Here is a 23,769-nt window from a genome sequence, read left to right on the forward strand (position 1 = left end):
TACCTTGATCTTGGACTTGTAGCCTCCAGAACTGTGAGAAAATAAATTTCTGTTGCTTTAGCCATCCACTCTGTGGTACTATGTTATAGCAAACTAATACAGTGACCTTAGCAAAAGTAGTTTAATGGACTGGGTGAAAGTGAAAGCCAAGTTGCCCTGAATAAAAGAGTAAAAGGAAAATGAGGAAGGGGAGATTGCAAACGTGGAATATTCTTGAGGAAACCTTGGCATGGAGGGAGATGACAGGTGGCTTGGCCGCTAGGAAGGCATGCAGGGTCAAAGGAAGGCTCTCTCTCCAAGGTGGAAGACACCATTTTTTAAATGAAAGATTTATTTACAACAGAAAACATGGAGGCGGTGAAAGATTAAAGATGTGGGTAAGAAGCGGAAGAGAAATGAACAGAATCCCTGAAAAGCCAGGAAAAGAAGGGATCCAGAGATCCTCTAGAAATCCTGTAGAGGGATATCCTTTACCCAATGAAGGATACTTCCTCCATGGCCCCCGGACTGCAGAGGCTTACAAATGGCAGGTAATGTTATAAGCCATTACAGAGCTTTATGCCTTTCAGTACACTTGGTTGTATGTGATCTAAGACAGCCACTCTGTGAATTAAGTGGGGCAGACAAAGGTATCTACATCTTGCCTATGAAGAAAGAAGGGGCAGAAAGATGAAATGGTTTGCTTGAGGTCATACAGAGGGTTAGTCACACTGCCTGTCATCTTTAGATCCCAGGGCTCCTGACATTATTTCATACCAGAAATGTAGATTGAATTAGATACAATGTCAGTTATTATATTTTTAAATCTCAAAAATTAGAAAATCCTCAGGAAGATTTTTATTCATTATCAAAGTACAAGTCAGAGGGTTAGCTCCTCAAAATATTTTGTTACACAAATCACAAGACACAAGGGAGGTTCCTTTTTCAGCTTATTTGCAAGAGTTAAATAGCTCTGGGTCAACCAGAATAGAGGGAATTATTCCGGAATGGTGAAGCTAAAGCTAGCACAATAGGTGAGCGAAGTTCTAATTAAGTTAAAATGATGAAGTTAAAAATGAAAGGATTTCACTTTCAGGAATCTGAGATTGAGGGGCGGGGGGTACAGATGACTCAGAATCAGAAAGAGGGGCAGAGACTATGGGAACCATCAATTAGAAAAGCTCTTCAATTTCAAATGGACTATTAAAAACTATGGAATCCCCAAAACTAAACCCCAACTGGGAAAAACTCTGAAGAAAATGATCTCCGCCCCCATGAGATGGCAAACATGATTTAGGAAAAAAGCTTTTAGTTTTATGGCTGGGGAGGTAGCAATAAAGCAAATGAACTTCCTGCCAGTGATTCTTTTTCAAGCCCTGCCAATTCCTGTGTCTGGGGAAACTATCCAGCCTCATGGTAAGAGCATTGCTGCTGATCTCCAGCTTTACCTGCATTCAAGCATCGGGACATCCATGAGCCTATTCCTAGCCCAGGACCCGGAGACCCTGTGCTGTTCTTCACCTTCAACTACACTGTCTACGCATCAGCACAATCAGGCCATTGGCAGTAGGTGCTAGAGAGATACAGATTGCTGCAGCAAACAGCTGATGAAAAGCAGAATCTTTACTCCTTGGCAGCAATACCAATACCATGAAGCATGTTTCTTTTGGAGCTTTCCAAACCACTTCAAAAGCAAGTTTTCTGGTGTGGATCAAGAACGCTAGGCAAATTGTCCCCCAGCGCATAGCCACCAGCCAAGATACTGATGAGGGAAGGCAGCTGGGAACCAACGTTCAGGATGCAGCACGGCCCTTGTCAGTGCTCTGTCAAACTCCGACAGGCATGGGAAGCATGAGAAGAAAGCAGAGTTGATTTCTGTGATCTTTGGCTTACCTCCATGTGGGCAGTTCCCTAGACCCCTCACACCACCCTCCCCCAGCCCTGCCTGCTTCCTGGTGGCCTGCACTGGCTCACTATCCCCAGACTTATCTTCTGTCCCTGTCCAAACTGACCAGTGCTGTGCCTGCTTCCCTTCGGACTACACAACCAACCAACTGATTTGGTAAATCTGTTAAGTGAACTTTGGTTAGCTAGGATGCGACGGGAAGTCACTCAAATAAGAGCGCTGAACGCTATCAGCAGAAGGGAGAAGGAGACGGGACAAGAGCAGGGAAGGGATGTGTTTTGTGGTGCAGAACCAACAGTCCTGGCCAAGGAGATGCCCAGGCGGGTGTTTCACCTGACAGCCCCTTCTGTGAGCCAGTGTGAGCTGAATCGGAGCTGCTGACCTGCACAGAAGCCCCCCTGGATTATTCTGAGGCTGCCTTCAGTTCATTATGATACAAAGATCTCCTCCTATGGATGGGGCTTTCCATCACTGCTGGCACATATGATGTTCGTCCTGGCCTGTCGATACACGAAACATGCACACCTGAACCAGAAGTGCCCGAGTAACAGCATGTGTGTAAGTTCCTTAATGTATATGCAAGCTCCCAGCCTCCACCCCCTACTATACTGAATGAAAGCTTCCTGGACCGACCCCATTGGCACACAGGGCTTTGAGATCTATCTCCCGGTCTCCTCAATTGTAACAAATAATTTTAAAAATCCTCTGTTTCCAGGACGTCCTTGGGTTGTGTTCCAATTTGACGCCTCCCAAGCAGCGAACCCACCTGTTGAGTTGGGTTACACTTCTAACTCATGGTTTCATGGACAGTTAACATGGACAGGTTTGCCAAACTAACATTTACCAAGCTCTATCCTGCCTTCTTCGGCTTGTACCCAGTCTTGTTTAGGTTGAATAAAATTCTGAGACCTAAGTATAAGGTCTGAGTTGACTTATTATCTGTCTCTCTCAGTCCTTTTTTTTTTTAACTTTTCATAGAAATTCGTTAATTTAACCCAAAAGAGACACTTATATGACATTTGAACTAATATGGAAAGTCAATGTGGAGACTGTCTTTCAGAACCCCACAAGTGACACCAAGTTTATCTACAAAACCCTCCCCTGTACCTCTCTCAAGCCCAAATCTCTACTTTCAGCCACGAAGTTTCATGTGACAGTTCCTTCCTATGAAATATACAAAGATTAATTCCTAAAAACCAAGGGCTTTAAAGAATCAAATAAAGAACTCTCTAGAAAAAAGATGGCATAAATACAGTGGTCCAGAGTTGGATAGTAAGTGCTACAAACCTCAACACCATCTTTTCCTACCTGCAGTTCTAAGTCTCTCTGAACCCAGGTTTTGTAGTCTCTTAAAATAGGTCTAATAACATGAACCTCAGAGTATTATTGTGAGGATCAAATGTAGAGATACTGAAAATTACTTAATATGGCTAGTACTTAACATTCAATAAATATTAATAGGCTTCCAAGCTCTAATCTGATAGACAAGAGAGGGTTCCCTCTTGTCTATCCTGGTCCTATAGAAGGTGGTAGTCTAATTTATTGCTAACCAATCAGACCTAAATGCCACTTTAAGAAAGTCTAGAACGCGGTAAAAAGCAAAGGGGAAAATAATCAACATCCCTACAACGTCCCTACAAGAAGATGATAAAGGGTTTACTTTCTTAATTCTTTCACTACACTTTTTTCTCAAACCTCCATTTAGATTTCAGTTCTACAAAGGAAATAAAATTTGTTATAATGGAAGTGGTGAAGATGATATTCAGCCAGGGAACAAAGTTCCCCACTAGTCCCTGAGAAAGACGTATAAATAACATTTCATTACTCCCCAGAGATTTTCCCCATACATAGGGAGAGCTCTAATGAGACGAACTTACGGCTGGACGGGCTCTGTTACTAACACGGTCGAACGCCAGAACGGTCCAGAGACGTCCTCCATCTACGGCTCCCCACACCAAATAAACTCTTCAATCTGGCCACTCTGGTACAAGAAAGGCCTAGAACACCTGTCAGAGAGGAAAACAAGGAAAATAGCCAGACAGAGACTGGTCTTGATAATGCCAGGGGAGCTTGCCTAGGCTTTGGTCTTTCTTGTTTGTTTCTTTGGTTTTTGTTTGTTTGTTGCTTTCCTGTTTTTGATTGTGTGTTAGAAGAGAAAGTTTTCAGATGGTGCTTGTGCACTGACAATACCACAGCACTCGTTCTTATCCCACCATGAGCATGTAAGATTGGAAAGAATTTCTTGTCTGCTTTATGGTGCCCTATTCACAGACTTTAAAAAGCTGCTACCCAAAAAGACGTAAGATTTCAAATGAAAAGATGTTAGCCCTCTCAGGGACTTAACCAGCATTGTAAGAGAATGGTAATAGGCTCTGAAATCAGATAGACGACTCAAATCCCAGCTCTACCACTTATTAACTATGCAACCTTGGGCGAGTCTCTCAAACTTAGTTCCTCTGCAGAATTGGAACAGTGAGAGTGGCCAACAATAGGGATTCATGCAGATCAAATTATATAATATATATAAAGCACTTAGCATTAGCTTTGTCTATAAATTCTACTATATGAGTTTAAAGCACATGCTTTTACCAACAGTGTTACAAAGCCTTGTATGATAGATTAAGCTATTAGGAGGCTTGTGGAGGTCATTCTGTAAAAATTCGGTGACTATAATAGGGTAAGAATAAACAAATCTTGAGAGGAAATAGTCCAGTGTGCTTTGTTTTTTAACAAGTCCAGACAGACAATTTGGACAAGAATCAAGGTGTAATTTTTTAAGTCTTTTTCTAGAAGCTAGGTTTTTATCCAAGGGACACTGGTTGTTATTAGATAAAGATTCTAGGAACTCCATGTCTGCGTCCTCCCCACATCAATAGCGTGAAGTCCTGTGGTCTTGGGAGTGGTATTAGGAGGCTGGGCTTTGGGGAGCTAATTAGGTTTAGATGATGTCCTGAGGTAGGGAATGTAAAATGGGATTAGTGTTCTTATAGGAAAACAAAGAGACCAGAGCGCCATGTGAGGACATAACAAGGTAGCCACCAGCAAACCTAGAAGCAGGTCTCACCAGACACTGGATCTGCCTTGATCTTGGACTTCCCAGCCTCCAGGAATGACAGAAATAAATGTTTCTTGTTCAAGCCTCTCAGTCCATGATAATGCGTTACAGAAGCCCAAGCAGACTAAGGTTTAAGGGTTCTCTTTTTATAGAAATCCAGTTTAGTAAGTCACCTGTCATCCTGAGATGTGGTTTCCTCTCACCTCTCTTGAAGTGGAATCTCCAGACTCTGGCTCCAAACCTCTAACCCACATCTGAAGAATCTTTCTGCGCTCCTGTGGGGTGGTCCTGTCTAACATAGACAATCAAAGAATGTTTGTTAATGAAAGGAAACATCTCGGCCCTGCTCACCAGCCAACAACCTCAGAGAAAGCACCTCAGAGACGACTTAACCCCGCCCATCAGAATGAGGTCACAGATTCACCAGAAAGTCCAGATTCTGGGGTCAGCCTTGCCCTCAGGATGCACCTTAGCACCATGGTTAGCACTGGGCACTGAATATCTGGCCATGACCTCTGGCCAATGATGGCCTCTCTCTCCCTGTTCTGATGCCAGACAGCCAGATCCCCAGTCGGCCTTGGCCTTCACTGAGTCCCAGGCCAGCTGTGATTCAAAGTTCGAACATGATCTGCTGGCTCCCAATCCAGGGTTTCCCTTCAAGTCCATGAGCACATATATTAAACAACTAGCCTTGCTTTATTTTCATTTTCTCTCTTTGCCACGTCTTAGAATTCTACATTTCGAGACTCCTGACCTCCCTACATTCCCTAATCCCCTGAAAGTGACAGAGCAAACACGCTGCATTCACAGTGCAAGCTGATTTCATTTTTCCATCATCTAAAAAGCACATAAGGTAATTTCTAAACCAGCAGTAAAATCTATTTATAAAGAAATCTGATTTGTTTTCTGCACTTTCTAGCACAGAGGTTCAATTTATTTCCTTACCATAAAAAGAGCCATTACTTTTTTTAAACAATCATAGTTAGTGCATTTTAGAAATGTTTTAATTTCAAAAGGAAAAAATCAACTTGCAAATTACAGTGTAAATAGCTTTCTTAAAATGGTCCCATTTTAGACCCAGTTTGCTGATTGATGATTTCGCTATGCTTCAAGGCAGATGATTTCACAGTCATTGGGTATATAATATAATGACTTTTTATAAGGCTGTTAGTATCACTAAAAACATAATTATTATAAATAAAATTATAGGGGCTAAAGGGATACCCTCACACTCTAATGATGCTGAATTTGGGGCTAACTTATTGCTAAAATTTGTGTTTCTACAAAAAAAAATCCTACACATGCCTTCTATGGGGCAAACCTAGTAGCACCCTGAAAACTAAATAATTATAAAACAGGAACTCTGGTAATTTTTTAGAGTACCTTGTGTTCCTGGATCTGCTGCCTTGCTTACTGGAAAGGAAACAGCAGCCCCTTGTGGACAAATAAGAAAGTGGCTACATTTTGCTCCATAGTATCAGGTGGTATTTAAATTCCCATTTTTTTAGGTTTGTGTAGCCCTTTCTCCAAGAGATGTAATGTCATATTTATATTTAAAGGATAGCATAGCTTGGCTTATACAGATTTATAAACGATCCTAAAATGTATTCAGGGGGACGCATCACCTGATTGTAGTTACATGAACTCTCTAAATTCCAAATTTGGGTGGGGAAAGTAATGATACAGATTTCTTTGAATATACCGAAGTTTAATTTTTTTTATGTTTTTTATTTCTTTTTGAGAGTCAGAGAGAGACAGCGCAAGCAGAAGAGGGTCAAGGAGAGAGGGAGATATAGAATCCGAAGCAGGTTCCAGTCTCTAAGCTGTCAGCACAGAGCCCAACGCGGGGCTCAAACCCACAAACCCTGAGATCATGACCTGAGCCGAGTCGGAGGCTTAACCGACTGAGCCACCCAGGGGCCCCAAATATACTGATGCTTAGAAGACAGAAAAGAAAGTCTTTAATCAGGCAGTCTCGGTGATGCCCATTCCCACAATTCCTAGTTTATGGTAATCTCATAATCTAAAAAGCAAATTCCAGCAACAACAGCACAAAAGGAAAGGGAAGGAAATGGCAGCTGAAACTCCACCTCCACCCTCCTAAACTCCTCCTTCCCCAGCCCCCCACGGTCAGCAACAACAAAGCTGCCAACCTCCGCTTCCCTTCTCAGCTCCCCTCCCTTCTGTGCGCCAAGCAGGCCAGGGAACCCTGAGTGACTGGTCAGAGCGTTGGACGCCTCCTCACCAAGGCTGAAGGAACGCTGCCCTCCCATCCAGGAGGAACTGCCCCTTACGTCATACCTTTAACAAGACATTCCCCTCAGGCTGACTAAACTTGAGACAGACTTCTTCCAGACACTAGGCCCCTGACCTCCTTTCTCTTAGAACATTCACTTTAGAGAACTTGTGACTGTAAATATTTCTGTCCTATTGAGATGTAAATCACTTTTAAAGCCTCCTGCCACTTTTACAACCCAGGAATGTCTTTCTTAAGGATCTGGGAGCCATTCCTTTGAAATGTAATCCTCACTGGAGAGAGGATTCCTATCTCCCAAGTCTCTGTGGGAGAGTGCGAGCCTAACTTTGGGGGTGCCTAGATCCACATTATAAAACGACCTCCTGTTACGGAGATACAAGAAAGCTTACTTTTCCTTAGGTTAAACTCAATTAGCAAACACAGATGGTCCACGATGTCCCTTGCACCCTACCTCTTAAAATCCCACAACCCTTTGTTTCAGTAAGGTGGAATTCATCCTGGATTCTCATGTCTCTCCTACTGCAATAGCCTTGCATAGTCTTCCTTCCTGGTTTAGCTTTGGTGCCATATTTTCTTTGACACTTTCCACCCTCTCCAACTAAAATTTATAATCCAATCCTTATAGGATGCTATGCAACCCACCTTGACTCTTGAACATGCAAAAAGTAACTTTTAGGCTTTTTTTTTAATGTTTTATTTCTTTTTGAGAGAGAAAGAGACAGCATGAGCAGGGCAAAGGTCAGAGAGAGAGGGAGACACAGAGCCCGACGCTGGGCTCAAGCCCACGAACCGTGAGGTCATGACCTGAGCCGAAGTAGGATGCTTAACTGACTGAGCCCCCCAGGCGCCCCCCTTTTAGGCTTTTAAAACCCAGATCAACTTCTGTAAGTTGTTTCTCAACTACCATCAGGTTATGGGTTTCAAGTTCCTATCTTGGAATTGATAAGAAGAACACTGATTTTTAATAAGTCCCTACCTACTTCTAATTTCTGCTATTATACTCCTATTGCTTTCCAAGGCAATGGATGCCTCTGGTTGAATCAGAAGAGAGCACAGAAAAATCTCACCAATATATTTCAAAAGGTTACCTTCATTTAATATGCAGAGCCTCACTTAACATTCTTAACATTCCTATGAAGTGGATGCTATTATTATCCCTATTTTATAGGAAGTTAAGATTTATGATTTGTAAACAGCCAGCTTAAGGTCATGTAGCATGATAGATATGACAGGACACAAAGAAGCAATCGTACTAGAAGTGGGGGAAGGAAAAGGGTTGATGGGATATATCTAGGTTAGTTAGGAAAGGAAAAAAAAAAAAAAAACCTAGGAGGAGCCAAATTCTTGTTACCAAAAGGAATTGTCAGGATACTGGGACTGAATAAGATAGAAGAGAAGGTGAACTGACAGTAAGAAAAGTAAGAGTCGAAAAGAACAGGGATATTAGAGATCTCAACATTGGAAGTAGGTTCTGGTTATAGAAGAGTTAAGTTTCTAGCCAAGGGAGCCTGCAGTTCAATTGACGTGGAAGTAAAAGTCAATGGAGGATTAAATTATAAAGCATAATACATTGCTTGACATATGGTAGATTCTCCAGAAAGGTTAATGACCTTAAGAAAATCAGGAACTTCAAGTCTAATATGGTAGATTCTTCAGAAATGTTAATAACCTTAAGAAAATCAGGAACTTCAAGTCTACTTAAAGATAGTAAGCCATTTTCATCATACTCACATACATAGACATATTAGTATTCTCTCTAATGGGGGAAATCATTGAACAGCTTTGATTACTGGCTATTAAAAGGATACCTCAAATCATGACTCATTAACCACAATGTATTAGAATCGCCAGAGCAATGTATTATGGGGAAAAATTGTGAAAGATTTGCAGATGAACCAAAGAGATTAACCAGATGTTGTCAGTGGAAAACTCTACCTTGTCTAGCACAACCTTTGGGGTTATCTGATTCTATAGGGTCCCTGGGCCTTTCTTGTGTGTGAGGTATTGGTAATTCTGTAAATTGTAGATCATGGATACCATACAAATGACTCTCTTTTTTTTTTAATGCTTATTTTTTTTTTTTTGAGAGAGAATGAATGAAAGCACAAGCAGGGGAGGGGCAGAGAGAGAGAGAGAGAGAGGAGAGAGACACAAAACCCAAAGCAGGCTACAGGCTCTGAGCTGTCAGTATAGAGCCTGACATGGGGCTTGAACCCACGAACCAGGAGATCATGGACTGAGCCAAAGTCAGACTCTCAACTGACTGAGACACCCAGGTAATCCCACAATACAAATGATTCTTGTGTATAGACAAGAAAATGAGTGACTTCTGATGGAAGTATAATTAATTTTCTTCTTCCCTCCACTTTGCATCAAGAAGTCAGTTTTAACTCTACAGAAGCAAATCTATTTCAGTGTCCCCTACTGCATAGGTATGTGCAGACTTTTGAATTCTCCATAGAACTCATTGTAACTTCTTATTAGATTGCTCATTAATTGCTGAGTTAAATAAAAACCTTTTACAAGTGTTGTTGTATATATATTTGTACATATAAATATACATAATTTTTATAATACCCTCTTTTAAACAATTGCTCTCATTTAAACAATGAGTATTCCTCTTTTAAACAATATTCTTTTAACGTTACTAAAAATGTAATTCCTGTTCCTCACTAGACCTACTGAATTGAAATCTCAGCCTTAAAGCCCAAGGATGTGTATTGTTAGTAAGCTCTTCAAGTGATTTTTAGGCATACCAAAGTTTATTCACTGCTGACATCTACTAATATAATCCCATAGGCTCAAATAAATTATTATATTTATAAATCTATCCTCACCAAAGTAACTTTTTGGTTAGCAAAAATGGAAGAAACCCTTTCATTCAATCAGAGTGGGTAGATTAATCAAACATTTCAGTTAAGAGTGGGTAGATTATTCAAACATTTCAGTTAAGAGGAGGAATCATAAAAATCATATACCTATGAAACTTATTTTTAATTTAAAAACTACCTGTGTAAATAAATTTGCCAATATTTTGATACATGTCGAAACCTTGTATAGATTCACTGGAGTTTCTTCCAGAAACCATGCCAGTGATGCATTGTCCCTGCTTTCTGGCTTCACGTGAAAACTGGGGCAAATCAATCCAAGAACTGAGTCACAGATTTTACAGTTTTTTCCTATGTGTCTCCAGTTGTCTTGCTACAATTTAATCTAGCAGCAACTGTTTTATTGTCTCATCTTTCCAATGCATTCAGCTTATTTTTTTTTAGAGAAACAACAATACTCTTATTATATTCATTTTCTCAGCTTACATACCGTTTAATTAAATTATATAATTGTATAATTATACAATTATGATAGCAGGAGCAAATGATGTAAACACATTTGGGAACAAACACAACTGTGTCTTAGAAAATGTACAAGGTGTATGATGGGAGCAGAAATATATGGGCATAAGAGATCAAGAACATAAAAACTAGCTCAAGACTTTTCAGCTTGCAGTGGGCATTGGTTAGTAGGCTTTAGAGGAATACCAGAGAATGTCGGTTTGTTGGGTAAATCAGTTAGTGGAGGTCAACTAAAAGAGCACCTACGGTGTCTTAATTTATGAAGGAGATACTCCAGCACAGGAAGTTGTTTGAAAATCTGTTTTAAAGAAAGTATATTTCCTTTTTATTACCTAGTTTATTTTTAATTAATCAAAGATATATAAGGCTATGCATTAGAGATTCTAATCAATATGAGATAACCAACATTAATATACACCATTGACTTAATGCTGAATAGAATTAAAGAAAATCAGCCATATTTTAAAAATCTGTATAGCTTTATGTTTTATGGATATATGATTTGTTGATGTATTTAAAATATTAAATACAACTTTTGGATATCACCAGACCTGGCTTTCCATTCTTACGTTCAAGGATTCCTTAGGAGTTTAGGAGATCATCTAGATAAACAATCAACATGGACACAATGGGCTTGAACTACACTTCAGATGAAGAGATATTCCATACGTACTTTACACTTAGTTGACATACACAGAACATTCTATCTAACAGCAGCAGAATATGTATTCTTCTCAAACACACAGAACATTCTCCAGGACAGATCAAATGACTTAGCAAATTTAAGAAGATTAAAATCAACTATCTTTTCTGACCAAAATGTTATTAAACTAGAAATAAATACAAGAAGAAATCTGCAAAATTCACAAATTTATGGAAGTTAAGTAACGACTCTTAAATAACCAATGAGTCAATGAAGAAGTAAAAAGACAAATTGAAAATATCTGGAAGCAAACAAAAATGGAAACCCAATATACCAAAACCTATGGAGGCAGCAAAAGCAGTTCTAAGAAGGAAGTTTATAGTGACAAATGCTTACATTAAGAAAAAAAGAAAGAGCTCAAATAACATCTCAGGGAACTAGAAAAAGAAGAAGAAATTAAACTCAAAGCTTTCTGAAGGAAAAAAATTACAAAGATCAGACCAAAATAAATGAAATACAGACCAGGGAACATTAAAAATTAACAACAAAACTAAGATCCAGTTTTTTGGATAAATAAAATCGACAAACCTTTAGATAGACTTATAAAGAGAAAGAGAAAAGTCAAATAAATAAAATCATAAATGAAAGAGGAAACATTGCATTGCTACCACAGAAATATAAAGGACCATAAAAATTACCGTAAAAAATTATATGCCAACAAATTGGATGACCTAGAAGAAATGGCAAAATTTCCAAAAACACAACCAACCAAGACTAAGTCATGAAAAAAATAGAAAACCTGAACAGTCCAATAATGAATAAGATTGAATCAGTAACTAAAAATCTCCCAACAAAGAAAAGGCCAACACCAGATGGTGCTCTGGTAAATTCTAAAAGAAATTTAAATAATGAACATCAATCCTTGTCAAACTCTGACAAAAAATTGAAGAGGAAGAAACACTGCCAACGTCATTTTGTGAGGCCACCACTACCCTGGATCAAAGCCAGATAAGGACACTACAAGAAAAGAAAACAATAGGCCAATATCTCTGATGAATACAAATGCAAAATTCTTAACAAAATATTAGCACACTGACTTCAACAACACATTAAGAGAACCATAGGTCATGATCAAGTAAGATTTATCTCTGGGAGTCAAGAATGCGTTTAACATATACAAATCAATAAATGTGATATACCACTTTAATAGAATGAAAAATAAAAATCATATAATTGTGTAAGATGAAGTAACAGCATTCGACAAAATATATCCTTTCATGATTAAAAGTCTTAAAAAATTAGCTGTAGAAGGAAGGTATCTCGATAATAAAGTCATATATGATAAGCCCACAGTAAACATCAGTCACAAAGGTGAAGGTTGAAAGCTTTTCCTTTAAGACCAGGAGCAAGATAGGGGCTCCCACTCTTGTCACTGCTATTAAGCATAGTACTTTAAATCCTCAACAGAGCAATTAGACAAGAAAAAGAAATAAAAGGCATCCAAATCAGAAAGGAAGAAGCAAAACTGTCTTGGTCTGCAGATGACATGATCTTATATATTAAAAACCCTTGAGACTCCGGGTCGGGGAGTGGAAATGTTAGAATAAATCACTGAATTCAGTAAAATTGCAGAATATAAAATCAACACACATAAATCAGTTGCCTTTCTATATGCTAACAACAAATTCGCTTAAAAATAAATCTTTAAAAATCCCACTCACAATAGCATTAAAAACAATAAAATACTTTGGAGTAAATTTAACCAAGGTGAAAGATTTACCTGTATACTAAGAACTACAAGACCTTGATGAAGGACATTGAAGAAGACACAAACAGGGGAGCCTGGATGGCTCAGTCAGTTGATCATCCAGCTCTTGATTTTGGCTCAGGTCATAGGATCAAGCCCTCTGTCAGGCTCTGTGCTGAGTGTGGAGCCTGGGACTCTCTCTCCATGTCTGCTTCTCTCTCTCTCTCTCTTTCTCAAAATAAATAAATAAGCATTAAAACTTTTTTTTTATTTAAAAAGAAGACATGGGGCACTTGGGTGGCTCAGGCAGTTAAGTGTCGGACTCTTGATTTTTAGCTCGTCATGATTTCACGATTCATGAGATCAAGCCCCACATCAAGCTCTGACCTGGACACTGAGAGTGTGGAGTCTACTTGGGATCCTCTCACTCCCTTTTTCTCTCTCTGTCCCTCCCCCTCTCATGCTCTATCTCTCAAAATAAATAAACTTTAAAAAATGTTTTGGGGTGCCTGGGTGGCTCAGTCAGTTGAGCATAGGCTTTGGCTCAGGTCATGATCTCACAGTTCCTGGGTTCGAGCCCTGCATCGGGCTCTGTGCTGACAGCTCAGAGCCTGGAGCCTACTTCCGATTCTGTGTCTCTTTCTCTCTCTGTCCCTCCCCTGTTCATGCTCTCTCTCTGTCTCTCAAAAATAAATAAAATGTTTAAAAAAATTTTTTTTAAGTTTTAAACATTTAAAAATTAGATCTTAGTTCTCTTTCCCATCTTGCAAGATGGTGAGCGAAAAAGCCTAGACGCCAGATCCTAAGAAGAAACCCGAAGCCAAGAAGGCTGATGCTGGTGGCAAGGTCAAGAAGGGGAACCTCAAGGCTAAAACGCTAAAGAAGGGGAAGTCCCACTGCAGCCGAAACCCCGTCCTAGTGAGAGGAATTGGCAGGTGCTCCCGATCGGCTATGTATTCGAGGAAGGCCATGTACAGGAGGAAGTATTCAGCAGCTAAATCCAGGATTGAAACGAAAAAGGAGAAGGTTCTTGCGATGGTCACAAAACCAGTCGGTGGTGGCAAGCATGGTGGTACCCGAGTGGTTAACCTCCCCAAGATGCCCAGGTATTACCCTACGGAAGACGTGCCTCGGAAGCTGGCGAGCCATGTTCAGTCAGCACATGAGGACACTGCGAGCCAGCGTCACGCCTGGGACCACCCTGATCATCCTCACTGGGCGCCGCAGGGGCAGGAGGGTGGTTTTCCTGAAGCACCTAAGCAGTGCTTTGCTGCTTGTGAGACTGGACCTCTGTCCCTCAATCGTGTTCCTCTGCGTAGAACACACCAGAAATTTGTCATTGCCACGTCCGCCAAAATTGATATCACACTGTGAAAATCCCCAAATACCTCCCGGATGCTGACTTTAAGAAGGAGAAGCTGCGTAAACCCAGACACCAGGAAGGAGGGATCTTTGATCCGGAGAAAGAGAAATAAGAGATCACAGAACAGCGTGAGGTGGATCAGAAAGCTGTGGACTCGCAAATTCTGCCAAAAACCAAAGCTGGCCCTCAGCTTCAGGGCCTCCTCCGCTCTGTGTTTGCTCTGACGAACGGAGTTTGCCCTCACAAACTGGTATTCTAAGTGTCTTACAAAAACCTGATTAAATAACGGCTCCATCAAAAAAAACTTTTTTAATTAAAAAAATAAGATATAAACAAATGGAAAGAAATCCTGTGTTCAGGGATCAGAAGAATTAATATTGTTAAATGTCTATACTACTCCAGAGCCACCTATAGATTTGATGCAATCCCTATCAAAATTCCAGTAGCGTTTTTCACAGAAATATTTTTTAAAATCTTAAAATTCATATGCAACAACAGAAGATCCCAAATACCCAAAGCAATCCTGAGAAAAGAATAAACCCAGAGATATCATACCTCCTCATTTCCACCTGTACTACAAAGCTATAGTAATCAAAACAGTATGGTACTGGCATAAAAACAGACGGAGACCATTGGTACGTAATTGAAAGCTCAGAAATAAACCTTTGCATATATGGTCAACCCGAGTTTCACAAGGGAGCCAAAAATATTCATGACAAAATGATAGCCTCTCCAAAAAATGATGCTGGGAAAACTGGATAATTACATGCAGAAGGATGGAATTTGACCTCCATCTTATTTCATTCACAAAATTAACTTGAAAGAAATTAAAATCTTAAACATAAGACCCAAAGCCAAAAAACTTAGGGAAAACACAGGAAAAAGCTCTTCAACATTGGGGTTGGCAATGCCTTTTTGGATAGGACACCAAAAGCACAAGCAACAGAAACAAAATAAACAGGTAAGATTATCAAACTAAAGAGCTTCTGCATAGCAAAAGAAACAATCAACAAAATGAAAGGGCAATCTAAAGAGAGAAAGAAAAATATTTGTAAATCATACATCTAACCCGAGGTTAATATCCAAAATATATAAGGAACAAAATATAAAAGGAACTCATAAAACTCAATCGCAAGTAAAAAAATAAAATCCTATTAAATGGACAGAGAAAGTAAATAGGCATTTTCCAAAGAAGACATACAAATGGCCAAAAGGTATGTGAAAAAATGCACAACATAACTAGTCATCAGGGAAATATAAATCAAAAGCACAATGAGATATCATTTCACACTTCTAAAATGGCTATTATCAAAAAGACAGGGGCACCTGGATAGTGCAGTTGGTTAAGTGTCCTACTTCGGCTCAGGTCATGATCTCACGGTTCGTGGGTTCAAGCCCCATGTCGGGCTCTGTGCTGACAGCTCAGGCCTGGAGGCTGCTTCAGATTCTGTGTCTCCCTCTCTCTCTGCCCCTCCCCAACTCACACTCTGTCTCTGCCTCTGAAAAATGAATAAACATTTAAAAAAATTTTTTAAGACAAAAAATAACAAGTGTTAGTGAGGAAGTAGAAAAAAGGAAATTTTTGTGCTCTGTCAGTGGAAATGTTTTCCACTGTAGAAAACAGTCTGGAAGTTCCTGAAAAAATTAAAAATAGAACTACCATATGATCCAGCAACGCTGCTTCTGAGTATATATATATATCCAAAGGTAAGGAAATCAGTATCTCAAAGAGATATCTACACTCCCATGTTCATTACAACATTATTCACAAAAGCCAAGATATGGAAATAACCTGTGTCCATCCATGGATGAATAGATAAATAAGATGTGATATTTATACACACATACACAATGGGATATTTATACATACACAATGGGATATTATTCAAGCCATGAGAAAGAAAGAAAAGTTCCACTTGCAACAACATGGATGGGTCTTGAGGGTATCGTGCTAAGTGAAATAAGTCAGCCAGAGAAGACAAATACCAAAGGATCCAAATTATGTGTGGAATCATGAAAAAAAAAGCAAACTCCTAGCAACAGCAGAACGATGGTTATAAGGGGCTGGGAATTGGGGAGATGCTGGTCAAAGTGCACAAACTCCACTTACAAGGTAAGTTCTGGGGACCTAATGTACAGCATGGGGACTACGGTTAACGGTACTGTGTTATCTCCTTGCAAGTTTCTACACTAAGAGAGTCTACCTTAAATGATCTCACTGCACACACACAAAAAAGGTAATTATGTGAGGTCTTAGAGGTGTTACCTAATGATACTGTGGTAATAAAGTATCAAAACAGAAGTGTGCCAAACCAACACCTTAAACCTATACAATTGTGTATGTTAACTATGTTTCAGTAAAGCTGGATAAATAAATAAGTAAATGAATAAACAAATAGCAATGCTGCTGTGATGTTTTAATGAGAAACAAATATAAAAATAACAGAGACTGCGAATAGATTAATACCAACAAAAATGTCTTCAGGAGTCTCAGGATCTTAGATTGGAAACGATTGCTCCATGTAAATAAATGGACAAACAGACAAATAAATGAAAGAGGGAGGGAAGGATGAGCAAATCTAAAGTTATAAATTCATCAATGGAAGTATATTTTATTCATTAATTTATCAACTATGGGGTGCCAGATCCAGTAAGATACCAAGATGGATTCACGGTGTTACCACCTCTAGTAAGATTTTATTTTAGCTCACTGACCATATTACCAACATCATCCTGAGATGTTCTGAACTTCAGACTTAATTCTGTGAGCAATTCTGTTAGGAGTCACCCTACACACTCCTTCCTTAATCTTTTTTTAATACAGTTGATTTTTTTAAATGTTTTTTATTTATTTTTGAGAGACAGAGAGAGACAGTGAGAGCAGGGAGGGATAGAGAGAGAGGGAGACACAGAATCCGAAGCAGGCTCCAGGCTCTGAGCTGTCAGCACCAGAGCCCGATGCGGGGCTCGAACCCACAAACTGTGAGATCATGACCTGAGCCGAAGTTGGATGTTCAACCAACTGAGCCATCCAGGTGCCCCACTCCTTTCTTAATCTTAATAGAAGGAATGATGCTGGGAAGGAAAATAATTACAGGAATAAAAGTTGTTGTTTTGGCTCAGAAGAGACAAAAGTAAACAATATTTCTTAAAGGATTCTAAAAATCAAGACATCAGGGGGTGCCTGGGTGGCTTGGTCCGTTAAGCGGCCGGCTTCAGCTTAGGTCATGATCTCATGGTTCGTGGGTTTGAGCCCCATGTCGGGCTCTGTGCTGTCAGCTCAGAGCCTGGAGCCTGGTTGGATTCTGAGTGTGTCTCTCTCTCTGCCCCTCACCTGCTCACACTGTCTCTCTCTGTCTCTCAAAAATAAATAAAAAACATTTTAAAAAATTTAAAAATCAGGACATCAGAAAAAACTGAATGTAACTACAGATGGATAGCGAATGACTGCTATTTTCTAGTAGCAGCAAGATGTATAAACTGTAACTTTAATTTCATTAAATAGAGTTGAAAAGTCACCATAGCCTTGTAGCCATTGTGGGCTATCTTCATGTAGTCTTTTTCTTTTTTTTCCCCTCCTCATTCATAAACTTAGCTAATCCGATTTTTAAAACATAGTATTTTTAACAGAACAATGGCTTTTGACATAATCAATGCCTATCAATTACAGTAACCTCAGCTCTATTTCCTCCATTTTCCTTCTGTATCATAAATACTTGTTTTTTTGTTTGTTTGTTTGTTTGTTTTATTTCTTTTTGGTATCAGATCTAAATGTTTCTCCTCTGGGGTGTCTGGGTGGCTCAGTCGGTTAAGCATCTGACTCTTGGTTTTGGCTCAGGACATGATCTCCTGGTTTCATGAGTTCAGCCCCACATTGGGCTCTGTGCTGACACAGTGAGGCTCCTGCTTGGGATTCTGGGTCTTTCCCTCTATCTCCGCCCCTCCCCCATTTCTGTTGTCTGCCTCTCTCAAAATAAATAAACTTTAAAAAATTTTTAAATTAAAAATAAATGTTTCTTTTACCTAAATGACAGGATGTTAGTGACATTAGCGCCACTGATCTGGACTCAGTATAGACTTCGCTGCTCTCACACTGAAATCACGATTAAATGTAATCTTTGCCACCAGAAAACTAAGGAAAAAAGTATGATATCCCTTGTCAAAACGAATTGTTATACCTTGCTTTTCAAAAACTCAATGGAGTAGTTTATGCCTTCCAGAAAAATCAAGAAATAAAAATTTGGAATTGTAGAACATGTTGTTCAGTCTTTGCACAAGGATGCTAATAAATAACAACTTAAACTTTCATTTCTAATGAAAGACAACTTTTAAGAGAAGGGCTAGTAATTGGTTAAAAGCCTTCAATTTAAATTGCTGCAGCCACATATAAGGATTTTCCTGCCTTTAGAGCCTTTTACAAGAACACTTTAAAGCATAATTGGTTTCTCCACTAAATCTAGTCCAAAGTCACCATTTACAATCGAACATCAAACAAGATTGCAGACACAATTCTGAAGCTCTTGCACTTTACGAAATGCTGTTTGCAACATTAGATTTCTAACATTTTGGCTTCCTATTTTTTTGCAGCAGTCAGCTGCATTGCTCTCCACCCCCACATTCCCCTCTTTTTATTTAATATACAGTTTGTCTGAGTATTCTTACCCATCTTTAGTTATAAATATGACAGAAGTATACAATACACAGGGCGTATGTATAAATATTTCATCTAGTCATATCATTTTCCTTTTAAAAAATATTTTATTTTTAAAAAGCCTACAAGTCTGGGGAACAGGCTTCTCCAGCAGCCAGCAACGAATATATAAAATCTAGGCCAGGGTTTCCCAAATTTGCCTGACTGTAAGAATCAGTTTTGACACTTACCAAAAAATAGGGGCGCCTGGGCGGCTCAGTCGGTTGAAAGTCCAACTTCGGCTCAGGCCATGATCTCACGATCTGTGAGTTCAAGCCCCGCGTCAAGCTCTGTGCTGACAGTTCAGGGCCTGGAGCCTGTTTCTGATTCTGTGTCTTCCTCTCTCTCTGTCCCTCCCCCACTTACACTCTCTTTCTCTCTCTTTAAAAAACTAAAAAAACATTTAAAACTTAAAAAAAAATACAAGTTCCTGGGTCCCATCAGTGATCTTCTGAATAAGAATCATATGTAAAGGGCCTGGGAATCAGTATCTGAAATATCTGCAGTGGTTCTTATCAGTAAGATTTGGAAAATTGCCCAAGCATCCCTGTCATTAAATAACCTTGAAAACTTGGAACCGTAACTGAAAAACACCTGACCAGAATTGCAAACTCCTCCCTTTGCTGAGAACAATGTTTGTTCACACCGCCTCACCCTCTTCAACTCATCTAGAACCTGGAAGCCTCGTGTAACTCCCCAAACCCACTGACACCTGGGAGGAGCTGAAAGTGAAATTAATGAAGAGGAAAAGCAGCTGTTTGACTTAAAAGCCGGGGGTGAGAGCAGAAAGGAGAGTCATGAATTTAGCTTGATTCTAGGATAAAGTGCTGTCTCAGGTTTCTATAAATGAGGTTGGTCTCGTTTTCATTTTCTGCAACTTTTTGCTCTAACTCTGTGCATACATAGTGGCTGAGCAAGACGGAATGAGATCCAGAAGTGCGGAAGGTGCCATCCTTATTTACCTCCCAAGCGGCCTGTCAATAGCAACCTGCTAATACTCCTTCCCCACCTGCTGTCTAGGCCAAGCCAATGTCCCTCCCCACTGCTGCTGGAAATGCGTCCCCACACATCGCCTGTAGGTTAACTCAGTAGCCTCCTTCCATCCTGTTCTTCTGAACATCTTCAGTGTTAAATAATACTGTTCTTCCTGGAGTTTTTGATTTCTGACATTTTACTATAACCCTGTTATTTCCTTCTTTTTCTATCTTCCTGTCTTCACTTTTTCTTTCTACTCCCTTGCCATATGGGTGGACGGCTTAGTTCCTGCTCTTCTGGTTTCTCCACATTCATTCCCTCGGAACATGCATCCATTCCCTTGCCTTCGACATTCCTGCAAATGTGATGACAGCCACGTAACTATAACAGGCTGGTGATGGTCACAACTGACATCTACTGAGTGCTTGTAACCACTCTACGTGAATTACAAAACCTCATCATCCTCAGAGGTACTATTACTAACCCGATTTTAAGAGATGAGGAAATTAAGGTTTTGCCAAATGTCCCTTAGAAGAACCAACACGAGCACCCTGTCATCCTGTCTCTTCTGTTCATGGCTCTGGGAATTTTTTCATCATGACACGGATTGTTATAGTATACGAAAAAGGAAAGTATTTTGAAAATGTTGGAAAAGATGTGCACAAGGATACCAACCTATTAAATTATGGTTTTGTTTTCTGAGTCAGATAAGATGGGCCCATCCCGATTCTATGGTGCCACCAGGAATCATGAGTTTATGTCTCCAAAGATTATTGAAGTCAACTGACTCCCTACAATATGTAAAGGGCACAGCTCCAGTGAGAGGGTTTTGGTATCACTTACACAACTCATCACTGCTTTTTTAAAAAATTTTTTAAAAATGCTTTTATTTATTTTTGAGAGAGAGAGAGACAGCATGAGCAGGGGAGGGTCAGAGAGAGAGGGAAACACAGGATCTGAAGCAGGCTCCAGGCTCTGAGCTAGCTGCCAGCACAGAGCCCAACGCAGGGCTCGAACCCACAAACCGTGAGATCATGACCTAAGCCAAAGCCGGATGCTTAACCGACTGAGCCACCCAGGCACTCCTCGTCACTGCTTTGTGTTGGTCTCAGCCTATTAACAACCAAGGTTGTGTTTGGACCGGCCCTGCGCTTCCATTTGTGATTGCACGATGCCCTTCAACAACAACAGGGAACTTTGAAAAAAAAAATAGAAGTTTATTACTCTTAAGACTGGAAATTACACAGCACATCTGGGCCATACAGCGAGGTCCTGCAGGGTAGGGGGAGAGCGGATGGTGAGCACACAAGTGTGCACAGGCCAGGGGGTTCTGCTTTCACTGGAGTCACGGGTGGCAGCCTAGGCTTTTGCAGGCTCACTCTTTGTTGGAGAACTTAAAACATAAGAGTTCAAATTTGAAGAGCAGGAAGAGAAAAGGCAAGTGGCCCAACTAATCAGTTATTGAAATCAAGATCACAAAGGAGCCTCAGTGGAGGGGGGGGGGCATCACATGGCTCTTTATCTGGTCTTATGGTTGTCCATGTGTTTATTTGAGATAACCATCTTTTGTTAGTTACTTGTATTACCGAAAGAAAAAAAAAAAAAAGCCAAGGCTCAGGGCTTGCGCTACCTAAGCTGAGTGCTGCAGAATGACCAGCCTGGAGCACTGCACTGTTCCTCTCACCCCCTCTATTTAATCCCCCACAACTGCCTTCTGATTTCCTGCCAAATCGTTAGCTGCAAAATAACCTCATTCTGCCCCCTCACTTCTGGCCCCCACCACGGTAGTCTGCAAGCCCTGTGCGCCGATCAGCAGGGCCACTCCCTGCTCTTTCACAGCCCGCACTCTTCCAGCCTTTGTCCTTACTGCTGCCACCATCGGACATGCCTATCCTCTCGCATCTCCATCTGTCAAAATCTTACCTGCTGTTCAAGATCCTTTGCCAATGTCACTGTGACTCTTAAGCTTCTTCTGATCCCTAGAACAAGATAGGAGCACCTAACTCCTGCAACATGCGGCCACTGTATCCTGCTATGGTATTTGGGTTGTCTTTCTCAGGGCGCTTGATGGCTGATAATAATAGCTAACATTTGTGATGCTCTTAATATTTTTATCTGTAACTTTGAAAAGGGTTTGATTGACTCTCTTAATCTTCATCATAATTCCAGGAGGTATCATCCCATTTTATCGCTGAAGAAATGGAGATAGGTAGAGGTTAAATAACTTACTCAAAGTCTCGTAGAGAGCAAGTTATGACTATCTGATCAGTCTGTCTCCAGACGCTATACTACACGCTACATTGCTTCTCAGTGCATTGTATTTACTTCGATTAAGGCCCTTAAGACCAGACCTTCTGCTAAAAGAAGGAAGAAATACCTCAAATACACAATCTAACCTTACACCTAAAATAGTAGGAAAAAGAACAGCAAATAATTCCCAAAACCAGCAGAAGAAGGGAAATAATAAAGATTAGGACAGAAACCAATGATACTGAAATAAGAAAAAAAAAATCAATGAAACTAGGACCTGGTTCTTTGAAAGAGTTAACATAATTGACAATCCCCTAGACAGATTTATCAAAAAGAAAAAGGAAAGGACCCAAGTAAATAAAATTACAAATGAAAGAAGAGCGACCACAACAAACACTGCAAGAATACAAACAATAATAAGAGAATATTAAGAACAAGTATATGCCAACAAATTGGGCAATCTAGAAGAAATGGATAAATTCCTAGAAACATATAAATAGAAAGAAATATAAATTTGAACAGACCCATAGCCAGTAAAGAAAATCAAATCAGTAATCAAAAATCTCCCAACAAATAGAAATCCAGGGCCAGATGACTTCCCAGGGAAATTCTACCAAACATTTAAAGCAGAATTAACACCTATTCTTTTGAAGCTGTTCCAAAAATTAGAAAGGAAAGGAAAACTTTTTTTTTAGTGTTTTATTTATTTTTGAGACAGAGAGAGGCAGAGCATGAGCGGGGAGGGGCAGAGAGAGAGGGAGACACAGAATCTGAAGCAGGCTCCAGGCTCCGAGCCGTCAGCACAGAGCCTGACGCGGGGCTTGAACACACGAACGTGCGATCATGACCTGAGCCGAAGCTGGACGCTTAACCGACTGAGCCACCCAGGCACCCCAGGAAAGGAAAACTTTTAAATGCATTCTATGAGTCCAGCATTACCATGATTCCAAAACCAGACAAAGACTCCACTAAAAAGGAAAGCTACAGACCAATTTCCCAGATGAACATGGATGCAAGAATTCTCAAGATACTAGCAAATCGAATCCAAGAATATATTAAAAGAATTATTCACCACAATTAAGTAGGATTTATTCTTGGGATGCAAGGGTGCTTCAATATCCTCAAATCAATCAATGTGATATATCACATTAATAAAAGAAAGCATAAGAATCATATGATCTTCTCAATAGATGCTGAAAAAGCATTAGGCAAAATACAGCATCCTTTCTTGATAAAAACCTTCAAGAAAGTAAGGATAGAAGGAACATACCTCAACATCATAAAGGCCATATATGAAAGGCTCATGGCTAATAGCATGCTTCATGGGAAAAAACTGAGAGCTTTCCCCCTGAGATCAGGAACATGACAGAGATATTCACTCACACCACTGTTGTTCAACATAGTACTGGAAGTCCTAGCATCAATAATCAGACAACACAAAGAAATAAAACGTACCCAAATCAACAGGGAAGAAGTCAAACTTTCACTCTTTGCAAACAACATGATACTGTAAATGAAAACCTAAAAGGTTCCACCAAAACCATGCTAGAACTG

General features: G+C 40.0%; 1 pseudogene; it reads left to right on the plus strand.

The window, feature by feature from the left end:
• The first annotated feature begins 13,708 nt into the window (after nt 1-13,708).
• On the plus strand, nt 13,709-14,559 carry LOC115286785 (annotated as a pseudogene).
• Nucleotides 14,560-23,769: the final 9,210 nt, after the last annotated feature.

Source organism: Suricata suricatta, chromosome 1 (assembly GCF_006229205.1).
Source record: "Suricata suricatta isolate VVHF042 chromosome 1, meerkat_22Aug2017_6uvM2_HiC, whole genome shotgun sequence".
In the NCBI taxonomy this organism is placed as follows: Eukaryota; Metazoa; Chordata; class Mammalia; order Carnivora; family Herpestidae; genus Suricata; species Suricata suricatta.